Here is a 24,042-nt window from a genome sequence, read left to right as displayed (position 1 = left end):
ACGTCCAAGGTGAATAAACCGGTCCACATATAAAGTGGGACCCACATTGAATGATCCCTTGAGTTTTCAAAAAACGATATATGCGATTGCATGATATATACTAACGGATGCGATCATACCAGCACTAATGCACCGGATCCCATCAGAACAACGCAGTTAAGCGTGCTTGGGCGAGAGTAGTACTAGGATGAGTGACCTCCCGGGAAGTCCTCGTGTTGCATCCCTCCCTCTTTTTTTTTTTTTTTTTTTTGGTTGTTGCGTAAGCCTATATAGTACAAACATAACGTCGTAACTTTTACATCGTGAGGAACCACGCGACCCATAATACCTTTTCGGAAAGCCCCAAGAGTGTTTCCGGCAAGGCAATGGGTCTTCGTACCATTGGACCATTCTGGAGGCCGAATTTTGATGTTTAAAAGTGTTTCAGATGTTTTTTTGTGATCGCGACACAATTAGCTACGAGTACAAGATTATGTTCGGATATGGTTATCTCTTGTTTTTCGCGGTTCGAAGCACGTCCAAGGTGAATAAACCGGTCCACATATAAAGTGGGACCCACATTGAATGATCCCTTGAGTTTTCAAAAAACGATATATGCGATTGCATGATATATACTAACGGATGCGATCATACCAGCACTAATGCACCGGATCCCATCAGAACAACGCAGTTAAGCGTGCTTGGGCGAGAGTAGTACTAGGATGAGTGACCTCCCGGGAAGTCCTCGTGTTGCATCCCTCCCTCTTTTTTTTTTTTTTTTTTTTGGTTGTTGCGTAAGCCTATATAGTACAAACATAACGTCGTAACTTTTACATCGTGAGGAACCACGCGACCCATAATACCTTTTCGGAAAGCCCCAAGAGTGTTTCCGGCAAGGCAATGGGTCTTCGTACCATTGGACCATTCTGGAGGCCGAATTTTGACGTTTAAAAGTGTTTCAGATGTTTTTTTGTGATCGCGACACAATTAGCTACGAGTACAAGATTATGTTCGGATATGGTTATCTCTTGTTTTTCGCGGTTCGAAGCACGTCCAAGGTGAATAAACCGGTCCACATATCAAGTGGGACCCACATTGAATGATCCCTTGAGTTTTCAAAAAACGATATATGCGATTGCATGATATATACTAACGGATGCGATCATACCAGCACTAATGCACCGGATCCCATCAGAACAACGCAGTTAAGCGTGCTTGGGCGAGAGTAGTACTAGGATGGGTGACCTCCCGGGAAGTCCTCGTGTTGCATCCCTCCCTCTTTTTTTTTTTTGGTTGTTGCGTAAGCCTATATAGTCCAAACATAACGTCGTAACTTTTACATCGTGAGGAACCACGCGACCCATAATACCTTTTCGGAAAGCCCCAAGAGTGTTTCCGGCAAGGCAATGGGTCTTCGTCCCATTGGACCATTCTGGAGGCCGAATTTTGACGTTTAAAAGTGTTTCGGATGTTTTTTTGTGATCGCGACACAATTAGCTACGAGTACAAAATTATGTTCGGATATGGTTATCTCTTGTTTTTCGCGGTTCGAAGCACGTCCAAGGTGAATAAACCGGTCCACATATCAAGTGGGACCCACATTGAATGATCCCTTGAGTTTTCAAAAAACGATATATGCGATTGCATGATATATACTAACGGATGCGATCATACCAGCACTAATGCACCGGATCCCATCAGAACAACGCAGTTAAGCGTGCTTGGGCGAGAGTAGTACTAGGATGAGTGACCTCCCGGGAAGTCCTCGTGTTGCATCCCTCCCTCTTTTTTTTTTTTTTTTTTTTGGTTGTTGCGTAAGCCTATATAGTACAAACATAACATCGTAACTTTTACATCGTGAGGAACCACGCGACCCATAATACCTTTTCGGAAAGCCCCAAGAGTGTTTTCGGCAAGGCAATGGGTCTTCGTACCATTGGACCATTCTGGAGGCCGAATTTTGACGTTTAAAAGTGTTTCAGATGTTTTTTTGTGATCGCGACACAATTAGCTACGAGTACAAGATTATGTTCGGATATGGTTATCTCTTGTTTTTCGCGGTTCGAAGCACGTCCAAGGTGAATAAACCGGTCCACATATAAAGTGGGACCCACATTGAATGATCCCTTGAGTTTTCAAAAAACGATATATGCGATTGCATGATATATACTAACGGATGCGATCATACCAGCACTAATGCACCGGATCCCATCAGAACAACGCAGTTAAGCGTGCTTGGGCGAGAGTAGTACTAGGATGAGTGACCTCCCGGGAAGTCCTCGTGTTGCATCCCTCCCTCTTTTTTTTTTTTTTTTTTTTGGTTGTTGCGTAAGCCTATATAGTACAAACATAACGTCGTAACTTTTACATCGTGAGGAACCACGCGACCCATAATACCTTTTCGGAAAGCCCCAAGAGTGTTTCCGGCAAGGCAATGGGTCTTCGTACCATTGGACCATTCTGGAGGCCGAATTTTGACGTTTAAAAGTGTTTCAGATGTTTTTTTGTGATCGCGACACAATTAGCTACGAGTACAAGATTATGTTCGGATATGGTTATCTCTTGTTTTTCGCGGTTCGAAGCACGTCCAAGGTGAATAAACCGGTCCACATATCAAGTGGGACCCACATTGAATGATCCCTTGAGTTTTCAAAAAACGATATATGCGATTGCATGATATATACTAACGGATGCGATCATACCAGCACTAATGCACCGGATCCCATCAGAACAACGCAGTTAAGCGTGCTTGGGCGAGAGTAGTACTAGGATGGGTGACCTCCCGGGAAGTCCTCGTGTTGCATCCCTCCCTCTTTTTTTTTTTTGGTTGTTGCGTAAGCCTATATAGTCCAAACATAACGTCGTAACTTTTACATCGTGAGGAACCACGCGACCCATAATACCTTTTCGGAAAGCCCCAAGAGTGTTTCCGGCAAGGCAATGGGTCTTCGTCCCATTGGACCATTCTGGAGGCCGAATTTTGACGTTTAAAAGTGTTTCGGATGTTTTTTTGTGATCGCGACACAATTAGCTACGAGTACAAAATTATGTTCGGATATGGTTATCTCTTGTTTTTCGCGGTTCGAAGCACGTCCAAGGTGAATAAACCGGTCCACATATCAAGTGGGACCCACATTGAATGATCCCTTGAGTTTTCAAAAAACGATATATGCGATTGCATGATATATACTAACGGATGCGATCATACCAGCACTAATGCACCGGATCCCATCAGAACAACGCAGTTAAGCGTGCTTGGGCGAGAGTAGTACTAGGATGAGTGACCTCCCGGGAAGTCCTCGTGTTGCATCCCTCCCTCTTTTTTTTTTTTTTTTTTTTGGTTGTTGCGTAAGCCTATATAGTACAAACATAACATCGTAACTTTTACATCGTGAGGAACCACGCGACCCATAATACCTTTTCGGAAAGCCCCAAGAGTGTTTTCGGCAAGGCAATGGGTCTTCGTACCATTGGACCATTCTGGAGGCCGAATTTTGACGTTTAAAAGTGTTTCAGATGTTTTTTTGTGATCGCGACACAATTAGCTACGAGTACAAGATTATGTTCGGATATGGTTATCTCTTGTTTTTCGCGGTTCGAAGCACGTCCAAGGTGAATAAACCGGTCCACATATAAAGTGGGACCCACATTGAATGATCCCTTGAGTTTTCAAAAAACGATATATGCGATTGCATGATATATACTAACGGATGCGATCATACCAGCACTAATGCACCGGATCCCATCAGAACAACGCAGTTAAGCGTGCTTGGGCGAGAGTAGTACTAGGATGAGTGACCTCCCGGGAAGTCCTCGTGTTGCATCCCTCCCTCTTTTTTTTTTTTTTTTTTTTGGTTGTTGCGTAAGCCTATATAGTACAAACATAACGTCGTAACTTTTACATCGTGAGGAACCACGCGACCCATAATACCTTTTCGGAAAGCCCCAAGAGTGTTTCCGGCAAGGCAATGGGTCTTCGTACCATTGGACCATTCTGGAGGCCGAATTTTGATGTTTAAAAGTGTTTCAGATGTTTTTTTGTGATCGCGACACAATTAGCTACGAGTACAAGATTATGTTCGGATATGGTTATCTCTTGTTTTTCGCGGTTCGAAGCACGTCCAAGGTGAATAAACCGGTCCACATATAAAGTGGGACCCACATTGAATGATCCCTTGAGTTTTCAAAAAACGATATATGCGATTGCATGATATATACTAACGGATGCGATCATACCAGCACTAATGCACCGGATCCCATCAGAACAACGCAGTTAAGCGTGCTTGGGCGAGAGTAGTACTAGGATGAGTGACCTCCCGGGAAGTCCTCGTGTTGCATCCCTCCCTCTTTTTTTTTTTTTTTTTTTTGGTTGTTGCGTAAGCCTATATAGTACAAACATAACGTCGTAACTTTTACATCGTGAGGAACCACGCGACCCATAATACCTTTTCGGAAAGCCCCAAGAGTGTTTCCGGCAAGGCAATGGGTCTTCGTACCATTGGACCATTCTGGAGGCCGAATTTTGACGTTTAAAAGTGTTTCAGATGTTTTTTTGTGATCGCGACACAATTAGCTACGAGTACAAGATTATGTTCGGATATGGTTATCTCTTGTTTTTCGCGGTTCGAAGCACGTCCAAGGTGAATAAACCGGTCCACATATCAAGTGGGACCCACATTGAATGATCCCTTGAGTTTTCAAAAAACGATATATGCGATTGCATGATATATACTAACGGATGCGATCATACCAGCACTAATGCACCGGATCCCATCAGAACAACGCAGTTAAGCGTGCTTGGGCGAGAGTAGTACTAGGATGGGTGACCTCCCGGGAAGTCCTCGTGTTGCATCCCTCCCTCTTTTTTTTTTTTGGTTGTTGCGTAAGCCTATATAGTCCAAACATAACGTCGTAACTTTTACATCGTGAGGAACCACGCGACCCATAATACCTTTTCGGAAAGCCCCAAGAGTGTTTCCGGCAAGGCAATGGGTCTTCGTCCCATTGGACCATTCTGGAGGCCGAATTTTGACGTTTAAAAGTGTTTCGGATGTTTTTTTGTGATCGCGACACAATTAGCTACGAGTACAAAATTATGTTCGGATATGGTTATCTCTTGTTTTTCGCGGTTCGAAGCACGTCCAAGGTGAATAAACCGGTCCACATATCAAGTGGGACCCACATTGAATGATCCCTTGAGTTTTCAAAAAACGATATATGCGATTGCATGATATATACTAACGGATGCGATCATACCAGCACTAATGCACCGGATCCCATCAGAACAACGCAGTTAAGCGTGCTTGGGCGAGAGTAGTACTAGGATGAGTGACCTCCCGGGAAGTCCTCGTGTTGCATCCCTCCCTCTTTTTTTTTTTTTTTTTTTTGGTTGTTGCGTAAGCCTATATAGTACAAACATAACGTCGTAACTTTTACATCGTGAGGAACCACGCGACCCATAATACCTTTTCGGAAAGCCCCAAGAGTGTTTCCGGCAAGGCAATGGGTCTTCGTACCATTGGACCATTCTGGAGGCCGAATTTTGACGTTTAAAAGTGTTTCAGATGTTTTTTTGTGATCGCGACACAATTAGCTACGAGTACAAGATTATGTTCGGATATGGTTATCTCTTGTTTTTCGCGGTTCGAAGCACGTCCAAGGTGAATAAACCGGTCCACATATCAAGTGGGACCCACATTGAATGATCCCTTGAGTTTTCAAAAAACGATATATGCGATTGCATGATATATACTAACGGATGCGATCATACCAGCACTAATGCACCGGATCCCATCAGAACAACGCAGTTAAGCGTGCTTGGGCGAGAGTAGTACTAGGATGGGTGACCTCCCGGGAAGTCCTCGTGTTGCATCCCTCCCTCTTTTTTTTTTTTGGTTGTTGCGTAAGCCTATATAGTCCAAACATAACGTCGTAACTTTTACATCGTGAGGAACCACGCGACCCATAATACCTTTTCGGAAAGCCCCAAGAGTGTTTCCGGCAAGGCAATGGGTCTTCGTCCCATTGGACCATTCTGGAGGCCGAATTTTGACGTTTAAAAGTGTTTCGGATGTTTTTTTGTGATCGCGACACAATTAGCTACGAGTACAAAATTATGTTCGGATATGGTTATCTCTTGTTTTTCGCGGTTCGAAGCACGTCCAAGGTGAATAAACCGGTCCACATATCAAGTGGGACCCACATTGAATGATCCCTTGAGTTTTCAAAAAACGATATATGCGATTGCATGATATATACTAACGGATGCGATCATACCAGCACTAATGCACCGGATCCCATCAGAACAACGCAGTTAAGCGTGCTTGGGCGAGAGTAGTACTAGGATGAGTGACCTCCCGGGAAGTCCTCGTGTTGCATCCCTCCCTCTTTTTTTTTTTTTTTTTTTTGGTTGTTGCGTAAGCCTATATAGTACAAACATAACATCGTAACTTTTACATCGTGAGGAACCACGCGACCCATAATACCTTTTCGGAAAGCCCCAAGAGTGTTTTCGGCAAGGCAATGGGTCTTCGTACCATTGGACCATTCTGGAGGCCGAATTTTGACGTTTAAAAGTGTTTCAGATGTTTTTTTGTGATCGCGACACAATTAGCTACGAGTACAAGATTATGTTCGGATATGGTTATCTCTTGTTTTTCGCGGTTCGAAGCACGTCCAAGGTGAATAAACCGGTCCACATATAAAGTGGGACCCACATTGAATGATCCCTTGAGTTTTCAAAAAACGATATATGCGATTGCATGATATATACTAACGGATGCGATCATACCAGCACTAATGCACCGGATCCCATCAGAACAACGCAGTTAAGCGTGCTTGGGCGAGAGTAGTACTAGGATGAGTGACCTCCCGGGAAGTCCTCGTGTTGCATCCCTCCCTCTTTTTTTTTTTTTTTTTTTTGGTTGTTGCGTAAGCCTATATAGTACAAACATAACGTCGTAACTTTTACATCGTGAGGAACCACGCGACCCATAATACCTTTTCGGAAAGCCCCAAGAGTGTTTTCGGCAAGGCAATGGGTCTTCGTACCATTGGACCATTCTGGAGGCCGAATTTTGACGTTTAAAAGTGTTTCAGATGTTTTTTTGTGATCGCGACACAATTAGCTACGAGTACAAGATTATGTTCGGATATGGTTATCTCTTGTTTTTCGCGGTTCGAAGCACGTCCAAGGTGAATAAACCGGTCCACATATCAAGTGGGACCCACATTGAATGATCCCTTGAGTTTTCAAAAAACGATATATGCGATTGCATGATATATACTAACGGATGCGATCATACCAGCACTAATGCACCGGATCCCATCAGAACAACGCAGTTAAGCGTGCTTGGGCGAGAGTAGTACTAGGATGGGTGACCTCCCGGGAAGTCCTCGTGTTGCATCCCTCCCTCTTTTTTTTTTTTGGTTGTTGCGTAAGCCTATATAGTCCAAACATAACGTCGTAACTTTTACATCGTGAGGAACCACGCGACCCATAATACCTTTTCGGAAAGCCCCAAGAGTGTTTCCGGCAAGGCAATGGGTCTTCGTCCCATTGGACCATTCTGGAGGCCGAATTTTGACGTTTAAAAGTGTTTCGGATGTTTTTTTGTGATCGCGACACAATTAGCTACGAGTACAAAATTATGTTCGGATATGGTTATCTCTTGTTTTTCGCGGTTCGAAGCACGTCCAAGGTGAATAAACCGGTCCACATATAAAGTGGGACCCACATTGAATGATCCCTTGAGTTTTCAAAAAACGATATATGCGATTGCATGATATATACTAACGGATGCGATCATACCAGCACTAATGCACCGGATCCCATCAGAACAACGCAGTTAAGCGTGCTTGGGCGAGAGTAGTACTAGGATGAGTGACCTCCCGGGAAGTCCTCGTGTTGCATCCCTCCCTCTTTTTTTTTTTTTTTTTTTTGGTTGTTGCGTAAGCCTATATAGTACAAACATAACGTCGTAACTTTTACATCGTGAGGAACCACGCGACCCATAATACCTTTTCGGAAAGCCCCAAGAGTGTTTCCGGCAAGGCAATGGGTCTTCGTACCATTGGACCATTCTGGAGGCCGAATTTTGATGTTTAAAAGTGTTTCAGATGTTTTTTTGTGATCGCGACACAATTAGCTACGAGTACAAGATTATGTTCGGATATGGTTATCTCTTGTTTTTCGCGGTTCGAAGCACGTCCAAGGTGAATAAACCGGTCCACATATAAAGTGGGACCCACATTGAATGATCCCTTGAGTTTTCAAAAAACGATATATGCGATTGCATGATATATACTAACGGATGCGATCATACCAGCACTAATGCACCGGATCCCATCAGAACAACGCAGTTAAGCGTGCTTGGGCGAGAGTAGTACTAGGATGAGTGACCTCCCGGGAAGTCCTCGTGTTGCATCCCTCCCTCTTTTTTTTTTTTTTTTTTTTGGTTGTTGCGTAAGCCTATATAGTACAAACATAACGTCGTAACTTTTACATCGTGAGGAACCACGCGACCCATAATACCTTTTCGGAAAGCCCCAAGAGTGTTTCCGGCAAGGCAATGGGTCTTCGTACCATTGGACCATTCTGGAGGCCGAATTTTGACGTTTAAAAGTGTTTCAGATGTTTTTTTGTGATCGCGACACAATTAGCTACGAGTACAAGATTATGTTCGGATATGGTTATCTCTTGTTTTTCGCGGTTCGAAGCACGTCCAAGGTGAATAAACCGGTCCACATATCAAGTGGGACCCACATTGAATGATCCCTTGAGTTTTCAAAAAACGATATATGCGATTGCATGATATATACTAACGGATGCGATCATACCAGCACTAATGCACCGGATCCCATCAGAACAACGCAGTTAAGCGTGCTTGGGCGAGAGTAGTACTAGGATGGGTGACCTCCCGGGAAGTCCTCGTGTTGCATCCCTCCCTCTTTTTTTTTTTTGGTTGTTGCGTAAGCCTATATAGTCCAAACATAACGTCGTAACTTTTACATCGTGAGGAACCACGCGACCCATAATACCTTTTCGGAAAGCCCCAAGAGTGTTTCCGGCAAGGCAATGGGTCTTCGTCCCATTGGACCATTCTGGAGGCCGAATTTTGACGTTTAAAAGTGTTTCGGATGTTTTTTTGTGATCGCGACACAATTAGCTACGAGTACAAAATTATGTTCGGATATGGTTATCTCTTGTTTTTCGCGGTTCGAAGCACGTCCAAGGTGAATAAACCGGTCCACATATCAAGTGGGACCCACATTGAATGATCCCTTGAGTTTTCAAAAAACGATATATGCGATTGCATGATATATACTAACGGATGCGATCATACCAGCACTAATGCACCGGATCCCATCAGAACAACGCAGTTAAGCGTGCTTGGGCGAGAGTAGTACTAGGATGAGTGACCTCCCGGGAAGTCCTCGTGTTGCATCCCTCCCTCTTTTTTTTTTTTTTTTTTTTGGTTGTTGCGTAAGCCTATATAGTACAAACATAACATCGTAACTTTTACATCGTGAGGAACCACGCGACCCATAATACCTTTTCGGAAAGCCCCAAGAGTGTTTTCGGCAAGGCAATGGGTCTTCGTACCATTGGACCATTCTGGAGGCCGAATTTTGACGTTTAAAAGTGTTTCAGATGTTTTTTTGTGATCGCGACACAATTAGCTACGAGTACAAGATTATGTTCGGATATGGTTATCTCTTGTTTTTCGCGGTTCGAAGCACGTCCAAGGTGAATAAACCGGTCCACATATAAAGTGGGACCCACATTGAATGATCCCTTGAGTTTTCAAAAAACGATATATGCGATTGCATGATATATACTAACGGATGCGATCATACCAGCACTAATGCACCGGATCCCATCAGAACAACGCAGTTAAGCGTGCTTGGGCGAGAGTAGTACTAGGATGAGTGACCTCCCGGGAAGTCCTCGTGTTGCATCCCTCCCTCTTTTTTTTTTTTTTTTTTTTGGTTGTTGCGTAAGCCTATATAGTACAAACATAACGTCGTAACTTTTACATCGTGAGGAACCACGCGACCCATAATACCTTTTCGGAAAGCCCCAAGAGTGTTTTCGGCAAGGCAATGGGTCTTCGTACCATTGGACCATTCTGGAGGCCGAATTTTGACGTTTAAAAGTGTTTCAGATGTTTTTTTGTGATCGCGACACAATTAGCTACGAGTACAAGATTATGTTCGGATATGGTTATCTCTTGTTTTTCGCGGTTCGAAGCACGTCCAAGGTGAATAAACCGGTCCACATATCAAGTGGGACCCACATTGAATGATCCCTTGAGTTTTCAAAAAACGATATATGCGATTGCATGATATATACTAACGGATGCGATCATACCAGCACTAATGCACCGGATCCCATCAGAACAACGCAGTTAAGCGTGCTTGGGCGAGAGTAGTACTAGGATGGGTGACCTCCCGGGAAGTCCTCGTGTTGCATCCCTCCCTCTTTTTTTTTTTTGGTTGTTGCGTAAGCCTATATAGTCCAAACATAACGTCGTAACTTTTACATCGTGAGGAACCACGCGACCCATAATACCTTTTCGGAAAGCCCCAAGAGTGTTTCCGGCAAGGCAATGGGTCTTCGTCCCATTGGACCATTCTGGAGGCCGAATTTTGACGTTTAAAAGTGTTTCGGATGTTTTTTTGTGATCGCGACACAATTAGCTACGAGTACAAAATTATGTTCGGATATGGTTATCTCTTGTTTTTCGCGGTTCGAAGCACGTCCAAGGTGAATAAACCGGTCCACATATCAAGTGGGACCCACATTGAATGATCCCTTGAGTTTTCAAAAAACGATATATGCGATTGCATGATATATACTAACGGATGCGATCATACCAGCACTAATGCACCGGATCCCATCAGAACAACGCAGTTAAGCGTGCTTGGGCGAGAGTAGTACTAGGATGAGTGACCTCCCGGGAAGTCCTCGTGTTGCATCCCTCCCTCTTTTTTTTTTTTTTTTTTTTGGTTGTTGCGTAAGCCTATATAGTACAAACATAACATCGTAACTTTTACATCGTGAGGAACCACGCGACCCATAATACCTTTTCGGAAAGCCCCAAGAGTGTTTTCGGCAAGGCAATGGGTCTTCGTACCATTGGACCATTCTGGAGGCCGAATTTTGACGTTTAAAAGTGTTTCAGATGTTTTTTTGTGATCGCGACACAATTAGCTACGAGTACAAGATTATGTTCGGATATGGTTATCTCTTGTTTTTCGCGGTTCGAAGCACGTCCAAGGTGAATAAACCGGTCCACATATAAAGTGGGACCCACATTGAATGATCCCTTGAGTTTTCAAAAAACGATATATGCGATTGCATGATATATACTAACGGATGCGATCATACCAGCACTAATGCACCGGATCCCATCAGAACAACGCAGTTAAGCGTGCTTGGGCGAGAGTAGTACTAGGATGAGTGACCTCCCGGGAAGTCCTCGTGTTGCATCCCTCCCTCTTTTTTTTTTTTTTTTTTTTGGTTGTTGCGTAAGCCTATATAGTACAAACATAACGTCGTAACTTTTACATCGTGAGGAACCACGCGACCCATAATACCTTTTCGGAAAGCCCCAAGAGTGTTTCCGGCAAGGCAATGGGTCTTCGTACCATTGGACCATTCTGGAGGCCGAATTTTGACGTTTAAAAGTGTTTCAGATGTTTTTTTGTGATCGCGACACAATTAGCTACGAGTACAAGATTATGTTCGGATATGGTTATCTCTTGTTTTTCGCGGTTCGAAGCACGTCCAAGGTGAATAAACCGGTCCACATATCAAGTGGGACCCACATTGAATGATCCCTTGAGTTTTCAAAAAACGATATATGCGATTGCATGATATATACTAACGGATGCGATCATACCAGCACTAATGCACCGGATCCCATCAGAACAACGCAGTTAAGCGTGCTTGGGCGAGAGTAGTACTAGGATGGGTGACCTCCCGGGAAGTCCTCGTGTTGCATCCCTCCCTCTTTTTTTTTTTTGGTTGTTGCGTAAGCCTATATAGTCCAAACATAACGTCGTAACTTTTACATCGTGAGGAACCACGCGACCCATAATACCTTTTCGGAAAGCCCCAAGAGTGTTTCCGGCAAGGCAATGGGTCTTCGTCCCATTGGACCATTCTGGAGGCCGAATTTTGACGTTTAAAAGTGTTTCGGATGTTTTTTTGTGATCGCGACACAATTAGCTACGAGTACAAAATTATGTTCGGATATGGTTATCTCTTGTTTTTCGCGGTTCGAAGCACGTCCAAGGTGAATAAACCGGTCCACATATCAAGTGGGACCCACATTGAATGATCCCTTGAGTTTTCAAAAAACGATATATGCGATTGCATGATATATACTAACGGATGCGATCATACCAGCACTAATGCACCGGATCCCATCAGAACAACGCAGTTAAGCGTGCTTGGGCGAGAGTAGTACTAGGATGAGTGACCTCCCGGGAAGTCCTCGTGTTGCATCCCTCCCTCTTTTTTTTTTTTTTTTTTTTGGTTGTTGCGTAAGCCTATATAGTACAAACATAACGTCGTAACTTTTACATCGTGAGGAACCACGCGACCTATAATACCTTTTCGGAAAGCCCCAAGAGTGTTTTCGGCAAGGCAATGGGTCTTCGTACCATTGGACCATTCTGGAGGCCGAATTTTGACGTTTAAAAGTGTTTCAGATGTTTTTTTGTGATCGCGACACAATTAGCTACGAGTACAAAATTATGTTCGGATATGGTTATCTCTTGTTTTTCGCGGTTCGAAGCACGTCCAAGGTGAATAAACCGGTCCACATATCAAGTGGGACCCACATTGAATGATCCCTTGAGTTTTCAAAAAACGATATATGCGATTGCATGATATATACTAACGGATGCGATCATACCAGCACTAATGCACCGGATCCCATCAGAACAACGCAGTTAAGCGTGCTTGGGCGAGAGTAGTACTAGGATGAGTGACCTCCCGGGAAGTCCTCGTGTTGCATCCCTCCCTCTTTTTTTTTTTTTTTTTTTTGGTTGTTGCGTAAGCCTATATAGTACAAACATAACGTCGTAACTTTTACATCGTGAGGAACCACGCGACCCATAATACCTTTTCGGAAAGCCCCAAGAGTGTTTCCGGCAAGGCAATGGGTCTTCGTACCATTGGACCATTCTGGAGGCCGAATTTTGACGTTTAAAAGTGTTTCAGATGTTTTTTTGTGATCGCGACACAATTAGCTACGAGTACAAGATTATGTTCGGATATGGTTATCTCTTGTTTTTCGCGGTTCGAAGCACGTCCAAGGTGAATAAACCGGTCCACATATCAAGTGGGACCCACATTGAATGATCCCTTGAGTTTTCAAAAAACGATATATGCGATTGCATGATATATACTAACGGATGCGATCATACCAGCACTAATGCACCGGATCCCATCAGAACAACGCAGTTAAGCGTGCTTGGGCGAGAGTAGTACTAGGATGAGTGACCTCCCGGGAAGTCCTCGTGTTGCATCCCTCCCTCTTTTTTTTTTTTTTTTTTTTGGTTGTTGCGTAAGCCTATATAGTACAAACATAACGTCGTAACTTTTACATCGTGAGGAACCACGCGACCTATAATACCTTTTCGGAAAGCCCCAAGAGTGTTTTCGGCAAGGCAATGGGTCTTCGTACCATTGGACCATTCTGGAGGCCGAATTTTGACGTTTAAAAGTGTTTCAGATGTTTTTTTGTGATCGCGACACAATTAGCTACGAGTACAAGATTATGTTCGGATATGGTTATCTCTTGTTTTTCGCGGTTCGAAGCACGTCCAAGGTGAATAAACCGGTCCACATATCAAGTGGGACCCACATTGAATGATCCCTTGAGTTTTCAAAAAACGATATATGCGATTGCATGATATATACTAACGGATGCGATCATACCAGCACTAATGCACCGGATCCCATCAGAACAACGCAGTTAAGCGTGCTTGGGCGAGAGTAGTACTAGGATGAGTGACCTCCCGGGAAGTCCTCGTGTTGCATCCCTCCCTCTTTTTTTTTTTTTTTTTTTTGGTTGTTGCGTAAGCCTATATAGTACAAACATAACGTCGTAACTTTTACATCGTGAGGAACCACGCGACCCATAATACCTTTTCGGAAAGCCCCAAGAGTGTTTTCGGCAAGGCAATGGGTCTTCGTACCATTGGACCATTCTGGAGGCCGAATTTTGACGTTTAAAAGTGTTTCAGATGTTTTTTTGTGATCGCGACACAATTAGCTACGAGTACAAGATTATGTTCGGATATGGTTATCTCTTGTTTTTCGCGGTTCGAAGCACGTCCAAGGTGAATAAACCGGTCCACATATCAAGTGGGACCCACATTGAATGATCCCTTGAGTTTTCAAAAAACGATATATGCGATTGCATGATATATACTAACGGATGCGATCATACCAGCACTAATGCACCGGATCCCATCAGAACAACGCAGTTAAGCGTGCTTGGGCGAGAGTAGTACTAGGATGGGTGACCTCCCGGGAAGTCCTCGTGTTGCATCCCTCCCTCTTTTTTTTTTTTGGTTGTTGCGTAAGCCTATATAGTCCAAACATAACGTCGTAACTTTTACATCGTGAGGAACCACGCGACCCATAATACCTTTTCGGAAAGCCCCAAGAGTGTTTCCGGCAAGGCAATGGGTCTTCGTCCCATTGGACCATTCTGGAGGCCGAATTTTGACGTTTAAAAGTGTTTCGGATGTTTTTTTGTGATCGCGACACAATTAGCTACGAGTACAAAATTATGTTCGGATATGGTTATCTCTTGTTTTTCGCGGTTCGAAGCACGTCCAAGGTGAATAAACCGGTCCACATATCAAGTGGGACCCACATTGAATGATCCCTTGAGTTTTCAAAAAACGATATATGCGATTGCATGATATATACTAACGGATGCGATCATACCAGCACTAATGCACCGGATCCCATCAGAACAACGCAGTTAAGCGTGCTTGGGCGAGAGTAGTACTAGGATGAGTGACCTCCCGGGAAGTCCTCGTGTTGCATCCCTCCCTCTTTTTTTTTTTTTTTTTTTTGGTTGTTGCGTAAGCCTATATAGTACAAACATAACGTCGTAACTTTTACATCGTGAGGAACCACGCGACCTATAATACCTTTTCGGAAAGCCCCAAGAGTGTTTTCGGCAAGGCAATGGGTCTTCGTACCATTGGACCATTCTGGAGGCCGAATTTTGACGTTTAAAAGTGTTTCAGATGTTTTTTTGTGATCGCGACACAATTAGCTACGAGTACAAGATTATGTTCGGATATGGTTATCTCTTGTTTTTCGCGGTTCGAAGCACGTCCAAGGTGAATAAACCGGTCCACATATCAAGTGGGACCCACATTGAATGATCCCTTGAGTTTTCAAAAAACGATATATGCGATTGCATGATATATACTAACGGATGCGATCATACCAGCACTAATGCACCGGATCCCATCAGAACAACGCAGTTAAGCGTGCTTGGGCGAGAGTAGTACTAGGATGAGTGACCTCCCGGGAAGTCCTCGTGTTGCATCCCTCCCTCTTTTTTTTTTTTTTTTTTTTGGTTGTTGCGTAAGCCTATATAGTACAAACATAACGTCGTAACTTTTACATCGTGAGGAACCACGCGACCCATAATACCTTTTCGGAAAGCCCCAAGAGTGTTTTCGGCAAGGCAATGGGTCTTCGTACCATTGGACCATTCTGGAGGCCGAATTTTGACGTTTAAAAGTGTTTCAGATGTTTTTTTGTGATCGCGACACAATTAGCTACGAGTACAAGATTATGTTCGGATATGGTTATCTCTTGTTTTTCGCGGTTCGAAGCACGTCCAAGGTGAATAAACCGGTCCACATATCAAGTGGGACCCACATTGAATGATCCCTTGAGTTTTCAAAAAACGATATATGCGATTGCATGATATATACTAACGGATGCGATCATACCAGCACTAATGCACCGGATCCCATCAGAACAACGCAGTTAAGCGTGCTTGGGCGAGAGTAGTACTAGGATGAGTGACCTCCCGGGAAGTCCTCGTGTTGCATCCCTCCCTCTTTTTTTTTTTTTTTTTTTTGGTTGTTGCGTAAGCCTATATAGTACAAACATAACGTCGTAACTTTTACATCGTGAGGAACCACGCGACCCATAATACCTTTTCGGAAAGCCCCAAGAGTGTTTCCGGCAAGGCAATGGGTCTTCGTACCATTGGACCATTCTGGAGGCCGAATTTTGACGTTTAAAAGTGTTTCAGATGTTTTTTTGTGATCGCGACACAATTAGCTACGAGTACAAGATTATGTTCGGATATGGTTATCTCTTGTTTTTCGCGGTTCGAAGCACGTCCAAGGTGAATAAACCGGTCCACATATCAAGTGGGACCCACATTGAATGATCCCTTGAGTTTTCAAAAAACGATATATGCGATTGCATGATATATACTAACGGATGCGATCATACCAGCACTAATGCACCGGATCCCATCAGAACAACGCAGTTAAGCGTGCTTGGGCGAGAGTAGTACTAGGATGAGTGACCTCCCGGGAAGTCCTCGTGTTGCATCCCTCCCTCTTTTTTTTTTTTGGTTGTTGCGTAAGCCTATATAGTCCAAACATAACGTCGTAACTTTTACATCGTGAGGAACCACGCGACCCATAATACCTTTTCGGAAAGCCCCAAGAGTGTTTCCGGCAAGGCAATGGGTCTTCGTCCCATTGGACCATTCTGGAGGCCGAATTTTGACGTTTAAAAGTGTTTCAGATGTTTTTTTGTGATCGCGACACAATTAGCTACGAGTACAAAATTATGTTCGGATATGGTTATCTCTTGTTTTTCGCGGTTCGAAGCACGTCCAAGGTGAATAAACCGGTCCACATATCAAGTGGGACCCACATTGAATGATCCCTTGAGTTTTCAAAAAACGATATATGCGATTGCATGATATATACTAACGGATGCGATCATACCAGCACTAATGCACCGGATCCCATCAGAACAACGCAGTTAAGCGTGCTTGGGCGAGAGTAGTACTAGGATGAGTGACCTCCCGGGAAGTCCTCGTGTTGCATCCCTCCCTCTTTTTTTTTTTTTTTTTTTTGGTTGTTGCGTAAGCCTATATAGTACAAACATAACGTCGTAACTTTTACATCGTGAGGAACCACGCGACCCATAATACCTTTTCGGAAAGCCCCAAGAGTGTTTCCGGCAAGGCAATGGGTCTTCGTACCATTGGACCATTCTGGAGGCCGAATTTTGACGTTTAAAAGTGTTTCAGATGTTTTTTTGTGATCGCGACACAATTAGCTACGAGTACAAGATTATGTTCGGATATGGTTATCTCTTGTTTTTCGCGGTTCGAAGCACGTCCAAGGTGAATAAACCGGTCCACATATCAAGTGGGACCCACATTGAATGATCCCTTGAGTTTTCAAAAAACGATATATGCGATTGCATGATATATACTAACGGATGCGATCATACCAGCACTAATGCACCGGATCCCATCAGAACAACGCAGTTAAGCGTGCTTGGGCGAGAGTAGTACTAGGATGAGTGACCTCCCGGGAAGTCCTCGTGTTGCATCCCTCCCTCTTTTTTTTTTTTGGTTGTTGCGTAAGCCTATATAGTCCAAACATAACGTCGTAACTTTTACATCGTGAGGAACCACGCGACCCATAATACCTTTTCGGAAAGCCCCAAGAGTGTTTCCGGCAAGGCAATGGGTCTTCGTCCCATTGGACCATTCTGGAGGCCGAATTTTGACGTTTAAAAGTGTTTCAGATGTTTTTTTGTGATCGCGACACAATTAGCTACGAGTACAAAATTATGTTCGGATATGGTTATCTCTTGTTTTTCGCGGTTCGAAGCACGTCCAAGGTGAATAAACCGGTCCACATATCAAGTGGGACCCACATTGAATGATCCCTTGAGTTTTCAAAAAACGATATATGCGATTGCATGATATATACTAACGGATGCGATCATACCAGCACTAATGCACCGGATCCCATCAGAACAACGCAGTTAAGCGTGCTTGGGCGAGAGTAGTACTAGGATGAGTGACCTCCCGGGAAGTCCTCGTGTTGCATCCCTCCCTCTTTTTTTTTTTTTTTTTTTTGGTTGTTGCGTAAGCCTATATAGTACAAACATAACGTCGTAACTTTTACATCGTGAGGAACCACGCGACCCATAATACCTTTTCGGAAAGCCCCAAGAGTGTTTCCGGCAAGGCAATGGGTCTTCGTACCATTGGACCATTCTGGAGGCCGAATTTTGACGTTTAAAAGTGTTTCAGATGTTTTTTTGTGATCGCGACACAATTAGCTACGAGTACAAGATTATGTTCGGATATGGTTATCTCTTGTTTTTCGCGGTTCGAAGCACGTCCAAGGTGAATAAACCGGTCCACATATCAAGTGGGACCCACATTGAATGATCCCTTGAGTTTTCAAAAAACGATATATGCGATTGCATGATATATACTAACGGATGCGATCATACCAGCACTAATGCACCGGATCCCATCAGAACAACGCAGTTAAGCGTGCTTGGGCGAGAGTAGTACTAGGATGAGTGACCTCCCGGGAAGTCCTCGTGTTGCATCCCTCCCTCTTTTTTTTTTTTGGTTGTTGCGTAAGCCTATATAGTCCAAACATAACGTCGTAACTTTTACATCGTGAGGAACCACGCGACCCATAATACCTTTTCGGAAAGCCCCAAGAGTGTTTCCGGCAAGGCAATGGGTCTTCGTCCCATTGGACCATTCTGGAGGCCGAATTTTGACGTTTAAAAGTGTTTCAGATGTTTTTTTGTGATCGCGACACAATTAGCTACGAGTACAAAATTATGTTCGGATATGGTTATCTCTTGTTTTTCGCGGTTCGAAGCACGTCCAAGGTGAATAAACCGGTCCACATATCAAGTGGGACCCACATTGAATGATCCCTTGAGTTTTCAAAAAACGATATATGCGATTGCATGATATATACTAACGGATGCGATCATACCAGCACTAATGCACCGGATCCCATCAGAACAACGCAGTTAAGCGTGCTTGGGCGAGAGTAGTACTAGGATGAGTGACCTCCCGGGAAGTCCTCGTGTTGCATCCCTCCCTCTTTTTTTTTTTTTTTTTTTTGGTTGTTGCGTAAGCCTATATAGTACAAACATAACGTCGTAACTTTTACATCGTGAGGAACCACGCGACCCATAATACCTTTTCGGAAAGCCCCAAGAGTGTTTCCGGCAAGGCAATGGGTCTTCGTACCATTGGACCATTCTGGAGGCCGAATTTTGACGTTTAAAAGTGTTTCAGATGTTTTTTTGTGATCGCGACACAATTAGCTACGAGTACAAGATTATGTTCGGATATGGTTATCTCTTGTTTTTCGCGGTTCGAAGCACGTCCAAGGTGAATAAACCGGTCCACATATCAAGTGGGACCCACATTGAATGATCCCTTGAGTTTTCAAAAAACGATATATGCGATTGCATGATATATACTAACGGATGCGATCATACCAGCACTAATGCACCGGATCCCATCAGAACAACGCAGTTAAGCGTGCTTGGGCGAGAGTAGTACTAGGATGAGTGACCTCCCGGGAAGTCCTCGTGTTGCATCCCTCCCTCTTTTTTTTTTTTGGTTGTTGCGTAAGCCTATATAGTCCAAACATAACGTCGTAACTTTTACATCGTGAGGAACCACGCGACCCATAATACCTTTTCGGAAAGCCCCAAGAGTGTTTCCGGCAAGGCAATGGGTCTTCGTCCCATTGGACCATTCTGGAGGCCGAATTTTGACGTTTAAAAGTGTTTCAGATGTTTTTTTGTGATCGCGACACAATTAGCTACGAGTACAAAATTATGTTCGGATATGGTTATCTCTTGTTTTTCGCGGTTCGAAGCACGTCCAAGGTGAATAAACCGGTCCACATATCAAGTGGGACCCACATTGAATGATCCCTTGAGTTTTCAAAAAACGATATATGCGATTGCATGATATATACTAACGGATGCGATCATACCAGCACTAATGCACCGGATCCCATCAGAACAACGCAGTTAAGCGTGCTTGGGCGAGAGTAGTACTAGGATGAGTGACCTCCCGGGAAGTCCTCGTGTTGCATCCCTCCCTCTTTTTTTTTTTTTTTTTTTTGGTTGTTGCGTAAGCCTATATAGTACAAACATAACGTCGTAACTTTTACATCGTGAGGAACCACGCGACCCATAATACCTTTTCGGAAAGCCCCAAGAGTGTTTTCGGCAAGGCAATGGGTCTTCGTACCATTGGACCATTCTGGAGGCCGAATTTTGACGTTTAAAAGTGTTTCAGATGTTTTTTTGTGATCGCGACACAATTAGCTACGAGTACAAGATTATGTTCGGATATGGTTATCTCTTGTTTTTCGCGGTTCGAAGCACGTCCAAGGTGAATAAACCGGTCCACATATAAAGTGGGACCCACATTGAATGATCCCTTGAGTTTTCAAAAAACGATATATGCGATTGCATGATATATACTAACGGATGCGATCATACCAGCACTAATGCACCGGATCCCATCAGAACAACGCAGTTAAGCGTGCTTGGGCGAGAGTAGTACTAGGATGAGTGACCTCCCGGGAAGTCCTCGTGTTGCATCCCTCCCTCTTTTTTTTTTTTTTTTTTTTGGTTGTTGCGTAAGCCTATATAGTACAAACATAACGTCGTAACTTTTACATCGTGAGGAACCACGCGACCCATAATACCTTTTCGGAAAGCCCCAAGAGTGTTTCCGGCAAGGCAATGGGTCTTCGTTCCATTGGACCATTCTGGAGGCCGAATTTTGACGTTTAAAAGTGTTTCAGATGTTTTTTTGTGATCGCGACACAATTAGCTACGAGTACAAGATTATGTTCGGATATGGTTATCTCTTGTTTTTCGCGGTTCGAAGCACGTCCAAGGTGAATAAACCGGTCCACATATCAAGTGGGACCCACATTGAATGATCCCTTGAGTTTTCAAAAAACGATATATGCGATTGCATGATATATACTAACGGATGCGATCATACCAGCACTAATGCACCGGATCCCATCAGAACAACGCAGTTAAGCGTGCTTGGGCGAGAGTAGTACTAGGATGAGTGACCTCCCGGGAAGTCCTCGTGTTGCATCCCTCCCTCTTTTTTTTTTTTGGTTGTTGCGTAAGCCTATATAGTCCAAACATAACGTCGTAACTTTTACATCGTGAGGAACCACGCGACCCATAATACCTTTTCGGAAAGCCCCAAGAGTGTTTCCGGCAAGGCAATGGGTCTTCGTCCCATTGGACCATTCTGGAGGCCGAATTTTGACGTTTAAAAGTGTTTCAGATGTTTTTTTGTGATCGCGACACAATTAGCTACGAGTACAAAATTATGTTCGGATATGGTTATCTCTTGTTTTTCGCGGTTCGAAGCACGTCCAAGGTGAATAAACCGGTCCACATATCAAGTGGGACCCACATTGAATGATCCCTTGAGTTTTCAAAAAACGATATATGCGATTGCATGATATATACTAACGGATGCGATCATACCAGCACTAATGCACCGGATCCCATCAGAACAACGCAGTTAAGCGTGCTTGGGCGAGAGTAGTACTAGGATGAGTGACCTCCCGGGAAGTCCTCGTGTTGCATCCCTCCCTCTTTTTTTTTTTTTTTTTTTTGGTTGTTGCGTAAGCCTATATAGTACAAACATAACGTCGTAACTTTTACATCGTGAGGAACCACGCGACCCATAATACCTTTTCGGAAAGCCCCAAGAGTGTTTCCGGCAAGGCAATGGGTCTTCGTACCATTGGACCATTCTGGAGGCCGAATTTTGACGTTTAAAAGTGTTTCAGATGTTTTTTTGTGATCGCGACACAATTAGCTACGAGTACAAGATTATGTTCGGATATGGTTATCTCTTGTTTTTCGCGGTTCGAAGCACGTCCAAGGTGAATAAACCGGTCCACATATCAAGTGGGACCCACATTGAATGATCCCTTGAGTTTTCAAAAAACGATATATGCGATTGCATGATATATACTAACGGATGCGATCATACCAGCACTAATGCACCGGATCCCATCAGAACAACGCAGTTAAGCGTGCTTGGGCGAGAGTAGTACTAGGATGAGTGACCTCCCGGGAAGTCCTCGTGTTGCATCCCTCCCTCTTTTTTTTTTTTGGTTGTTGCGTAAGCCTATATAGTCCAAACATAACGTCGTAACTTTTACATCGTGAGGAACCACGCGACCCATAATACCTTTTCGGAAAGCCCCAAGAGTGTTTCCGGCAAGGCAATGGGTCTTCGTCCCATTGGACCATTCTGGATGCCGAATTTTGACGTTTAAAAGTGTTTCAGATGTTTTTTTGTGATCGCGACACAATTAGCTACGAGTACAAAATTATGTTCGGATATGGTTATCTCTTGTTTTTCGCGGTTCGAAGCACGTCCAAGGTGAATAAACCGGTCCACATATCAAGTGGGACCCACATTGAATGATCCCTTGAGTTTTCAAAAAACGATATATGCGATTGCATGATATATACTAACGGATGCGATCATACCAGCACTAATGCACCGGATCCCATCAGAACAACGCAGTTAAGCGTGCTTGGGCGAGAGTAGTACTAGGATGAGTGACCTCCCGGGAAGTCCTCGTGTTGCATCCCTCCCTCTTTTTTTTTTTTTTTTTTTTGGTTGTTGCGTAAGCCTATATAGTACAAACATAACGTCGTAACTTTTACATCGTGAGGAACCACGCGACCCATAATACCTTTTCGGAAAGCCCCAAGAGTGTTTTCGGCAAGGCAATGGGTCTTCGTACCATTGGACCATTCTGGAGGCCGAATTTTGACGTTTAAAAGTGTTTCAGATGTTTTTTTGTGATCGCGACACAATTAGCTACGAGTACAAGATTATGTTCGGATATGGTTATCTCTTGTTTTTCGCGGTTCGAAGCACGTCCAAGGTGAATAAACCGGTCCACATATAAAGTGGGACCCACATTGAATGATCCCTTGAGTTTTCAAAAAACGATATATGCGATTGCATGATATATACTAACGGATGCGATCATACCAGCACTAATGCACCGGATCCCATCAGAACAACGCAGTTAAGCGTGCTTGGGCGAGAGTAGTACTAGGATGAGTGACCTCCCGGGAAGTCCTCGTGTTGCATCCCTCCCTCTTTTTTTTTTTTTTTTTTTTGGTTGTTGCGTAAGCCTATATAGTACAAACATAACGTCGTAACTTTTACATCGTGAGGAACCACGCGACCCATAATACCTTTTCGGAAAGCCCCAAGAGTGTTTCCGGCAAGGCAATGGGTCTTCGTACCATTGGACCATTCTGGAGGCCGAATTTTGACGTTTAAAAGTGTTTCAGATGTTTTTTTGTGATCGCGACACAATTAGCTACGAGTACAAGATTATGTTCGGATATGGTTATCTCTTGTTTTTCGCGGTTCGAAGCACGTCCAAGGTGAATAAACCGGTCCACATATAAAGTGGGACCCACATTGAATGATCCCTTGAGTTTTCAAAAAACGATATATGCGATTGCATGATATATACTAACGGATGCGATCATACCAGCACTAATGCACCGGATCCCATCAGAACAACGCAGTTAAGCGTGCTTGGGCGAGAGTAGTACTAGGATGAGTGACCTCCCGGGAAGTCCTCGTGTTGCATCCCTCCCTCTTTTTTTTTTTTTTTTTTTTGGTTGTTGCGTAAGCCTATATAGTACAAACATAACGTCGTAACTTTTACATCGTGAGGAACCACGCGACCCATAATACCTTTTCGGAAAGCCCCAAGAGTGTTTCCGGCAAGGCAATGGGTCTTCGTACCATTGGACCATTCTGGAGGCCGAATTTTGACGTTTAAAAGTGTTTCAGATGTTTTTTTGTGATCGCGACACAATTAGCTACGAGTACAAGATTATGTTCGGATATGGTTATCTCTTGTTTTTCGCGGTTCGAAGCACGT

At 43.8% G+C, this 24,042-nt stretch overlaps 9 non-coding genes and 38 pseudogenes across 9 annotated transcripts; all 47 read left to right on the top strand.

Moving 5' to 3' along the window:
* The first annotated feature begins 105 nt into the window (after positions 1-105).
* Positions 106-224, top strand: LOC147922195 (5S ribosomal RNA; annotated as a pseudogene).
* Positions 225-619: 395 nt separating this feature from the next.
* Positions 620-738, top strand: LOC147922194 (5S ribosomal RNA; annotated as a pseudogene).
* Positions 739-1,133: 395 nt separating this feature from the next.
* LOC147922193 (5S ribosomal RNA) lies at positions 1,134-1,252 on the top strand. The gene has a single exon (XR_015589608.1). It is a non-coding gene; the product is annotated as a 5S ribosomal RNA (ribosomal RNA).
* Positions 1,253-1,639: 387 nt separating this feature from the next.
* Positions 1,640-1,758, top strand: LOC147922192 (5S ribosomal RNA; annotated as a pseudogene).
* Positions 1,759-2,153: 395 nt separating this feature from the next.
* Positions 2,154-2,272, top strand: LOC147922191 (5S ribosomal RNA; annotated as a pseudogene).
* Positions 2,273-2,667: 395 nt separating this feature from the next.
* LOC147922190 (5S ribosomal RNA) lies at positions 2,668-2,786 on the top strand. Its single transcript, XR_015589607.1, has one exon. It is a non-coding gene; the product is annotated as a 5S ribosomal RNA (ribosomal RNA).
* Positions 2,787-3,173: 387 nt separating this feature from the next.
* On the top strand, positions 3,174-3,292 carry LOC147922189 (5S ribosomal RNA; annotated as a pseudogene).
* A 395-nt stretch (positions 3,293-3,687) lies between these two features.
* LOC147922188 (5S ribosomal RNA) lies at positions 3,688-3,806 on the top strand (annotated as a pseudogene).
* A 395-nt stretch (positions 3,807-4,201) lies between these two features.
* On the top strand, positions 4,202-4,320 carry LOC147922187 (5S ribosomal RNA; annotated as a pseudogene).
* A 395-nt stretch (positions 4,321-4,715) lies between these two features.
* Positions 4,716-4,834, top strand: LOC147922186 (5S ribosomal RNA). Its single transcript, XR_015589606.1, has one exon. It is a non-coding gene; the product is annotated as a 5S ribosomal RNA (ribosomal RNA).
* A 387-nt stretch (positions 4,835-5,221) lies between these two features.
* On the top strand, positions 5,222-5,340 carry LOC147922185 (5S ribosomal RNA; annotated as a pseudogene).
* Positions 5,341-5,735: 395 nt separating this feature from the next.
* LOC147922184 (5S ribosomal RNA) lies at positions 5,736-5,854 on the top strand. Its single transcript, XR_015589605.1, has one exon. It is a non-coding gene; the product is annotated as a 5S ribosomal RNA (ribosomal RNA).
* Positions 5,855-6,241: 387 nt separating this feature from the next.
* Positions 6,242-6,360, top strand: LOC147922183 (5S ribosomal RNA; annotated as a pseudogene).
* Positions 6,361-6,755: 395 nt separating this feature from the next.
* On the top strand, positions 6,756-6,874 carry LOC147922182 (5S ribosomal RNA; annotated as a pseudogene).
* A 395-nt stretch (positions 6,875-7,269) lies between these two features.
* LOC147922181 (5S ribosomal RNA) lies at positions 7,270-7,388 on the top strand. Its single transcript, XR_015589604.1, has one exon. It is a non-coding gene; the product is annotated as a 5S ribosomal RNA (ribosomal RNA).
* A 387-nt stretch (positions 7,389-7,775) lies between these two features.
* On the top strand, positions 7,776-7,894 carry LOC147922180 (5S ribosomal RNA; annotated as a pseudogene).
* A 395-nt stretch (positions 7,895-8,289) lies between these two features.
* Positions 8,290-8,408, top strand: LOC147922179 (5S ribosomal RNA; annotated as a pseudogene).
* A 395-nt stretch (positions 8,409-8,803) lies between these two features.
* Positions 8,804-8,922, top strand: LOC147922178 (5S ribosomal RNA). The gene has a single exon (XR_015589603.1). It is a non-coding gene; the product is annotated as a 5S ribosomal RNA (ribosomal RNA).
* Positions 8,923-9,309: 387 nt separating this feature from the next.
* Positions 9,310-9,428, top strand: LOC147922177 (5S ribosomal RNA; annotated as a pseudogene).
* Positions 9,429-9,823: 395 nt separating this feature from the next.
* Positions 9,824-9,942, top strand: LOC147922176 (5S ribosomal RNA; annotated as a pseudogene).
* A 395-nt stretch (positions 9,943-10,337) lies between these two features.
* Positions 10,338-10,456, top strand: LOC147922175 (5S ribosomal RNA). The gene has a single exon (XR_015589602.1). It is a non-coding gene; the product is annotated as a 5S ribosomal RNA (ribosomal RNA).
* Positions 10,457-10,843: 387 nt separating this feature from the next.
* On the top strand, positions 10,844-10,962 carry LOC147922174 (5S ribosomal RNA; annotated as a pseudogene).
* Positions 10,963-11,357: 395 nt separating this feature from the next.
* LOC147922173 (5S ribosomal RNA) lies at positions 11,358-11,476 on the top strand (annotated as a pseudogene).
* Positions 11,477-11,871: 395 nt separating this feature from the next.
* Positions 11,872-11,990, top strand: LOC147922172 (5S ribosomal RNA). The gene has a single exon (XR_015589600.1). It is a non-coding gene; the product is annotated as a 5S ribosomal RNA (ribosomal RNA).
* Positions 11,991-12,377: 387 nt separating this feature from the next.
* On the top strand, positions 12,378-12,496 carry LOC147922171 (5S ribosomal RNA; annotated as a pseudogene).
* Positions 12,497-12,891: 395 nt separating this feature from the next.
* LOC147922170 (5S ribosomal RNA) lies at positions 12,892-13,010 on the top strand (annotated as a pseudogene).
* A 395-nt stretch (positions 13,011-13,405) lies between these two features.
* LOC147922169 (5S ribosomal RNA) lies at positions 13,406-13,524 on the top strand (annotated as a pseudogene).
* Positions 13,525-13,919: 395 nt separating this feature from the next.
* LOC147922168 (5S ribosomal RNA) lies at positions 13,920-14,038 on the top strand (annotated as a pseudogene).
* Positions 14,039-14,433: 395 nt separating this feature from the next.
* Positions 14,434-14,552, top strand: LOC147922167 (5S ribosomal RNA). The gene has a single exon (XR_015589599.1). It is a non-coding gene; the product is annotated as a 5S ribosomal RNA (ribosomal RNA).
* Positions 14,553-14,939: 387 nt separating this feature from the next.
* LOC147922166 (5S ribosomal RNA) lies at positions 14,940-15,058 on the top strand (annotated as a pseudogene).
* A 395-nt stretch (positions 15,059-15,453) lies between these two features.
* LOC147922165 (5S ribosomal RNA) lies at positions 15,454-15,572 on the top strand (annotated as a pseudogene).
* A 395-nt stretch (positions 15,573-15,967) lies between these two features.
* On the top strand, positions 15,968-16,086 carry LOC147922164 (5S ribosomal RNA; annotated as a pseudogene).
* Positions 16,087-16,481: 395 nt separating this feature from the next.
* On the top strand, positions 16,482-16,600 carry LOC147922163 (5S ribosomal RNA; annotated as a pseudogene).
* A 387-nt stretch (positions 16,601-16,987) lies between these two features.
* On the top strand, positions 16,988-17,106 carry LOC147922162 (5S ribosomal RNA; annotated as a pseudogene).
* Positions 17,107-17,501: 395 nt separating this feature from the next.
* On the top strand, positions 17,502-17,620 carry LOC147922161 (5S ribosomal RNA; annotated as a pseudogene).
* A 387-nt stretch (positions 17,621-18,007) lies between these two features.
* Positions 18,008-18,126, top strand: LOC147922160 (5S ribosomal RNA; annotated as a pseudogene).
* A 395-nt stretch (positions 18,127-18,521) lies between these two features.
* Positions 18,522-18,640, top strand: LOC147922159 (5S ribosomal RNA; annotated as a pseudogene).
* A 387-nt stretch (positions 18,641-19,027) lies between these two features.
* Positions 19,028-19,146, top strand: LOC147922158 (5S ribosomal RNA; annotated as a pseudogene).
* A 395-nt stretch (positions 19,147-19,541) lies between these two features.
* LOC147922157 (5S ribosomal RNA) lies at positions 19,542-19,660 on the top strand (annotated as a pseudogene).
* A 387-nt stretch (positions 19,661-20,047) lies between these two features.
* Positions 20,048-20,166, top strand: LOC147922156 (5S ribosomal RNA; annotated as a pseudogene).
* Positions 20,167-20,561: 395 nt separating this feature from the next.
* LOC147922155 (5S ribosomal RNA) lies at positions 20,562-20,680 on the top strand (annotated as a pseudogene).
* A 395-nt stretch (positions 20,681-21,075) lies between these two features.
* On the top strand, positions 21,076-21,194 carry LOC147922154 (5S ribosomal RNA; annotated as a pseudogene).
* A 387-nt stretch (positions 21,195-21,581) lies between these two features.
* LOC147922153 (5S ribosomal RNA) lies at positions 21,582-21,700 on the top strand (annotated as a pseudogene).
* A 395-nt stretch (positions 21,701-22,095) lies between these two features.
* LOC147922152 (5S ribosomal RNA) lies at positions 22,096-22,214 on the top strand (annotated as a pseudogene).
* A 387-nt stretch (positions 22,215-22,601) lies between these two features.
* Positions 22,602-22,720, top strand: LOC147922151 (5S ribosomal RNA; annotated as a pseudogene).
* A 395-nt stretch (positions 22,721-23,115) lies between these two features.
* LOC147922150 (5S ribosomal RNA) lies at positions 23,116-23,234 on the top strand (annotated as a pseudogene).
* Positions 23,235-23,629: 395 nt separating this feature from the next.
* Positions 23,630-23,748, top strand: LOC147922149 (5S ribosomal RNA; annotated as a pseudogene).
* Positions 23,749-24,042: the final 294 nt, after the last annotated feature.

The sequence above is a fragment of the Camelina sativa genome, chromosome 18, assembly GCF_030686135.1.
Source record: "Camelina sativa cultivar CO46 ecotype springtype chromosome 18, ASM3068613v1".
In the NCBI taxonomy this organism is placed as follows: domain Eukaryota; kingdom Viridiplantae; phylum Streptophyta; class Magnoliopsida; order Brassicales; family Brassicaceae; genus Camelina; species Camelina sativa.
The sequence above is the reverse complement of the archived record's forward strand: the minus strand, read 5'-3'. Positions and strand labels throughout refer to the sequence as shown.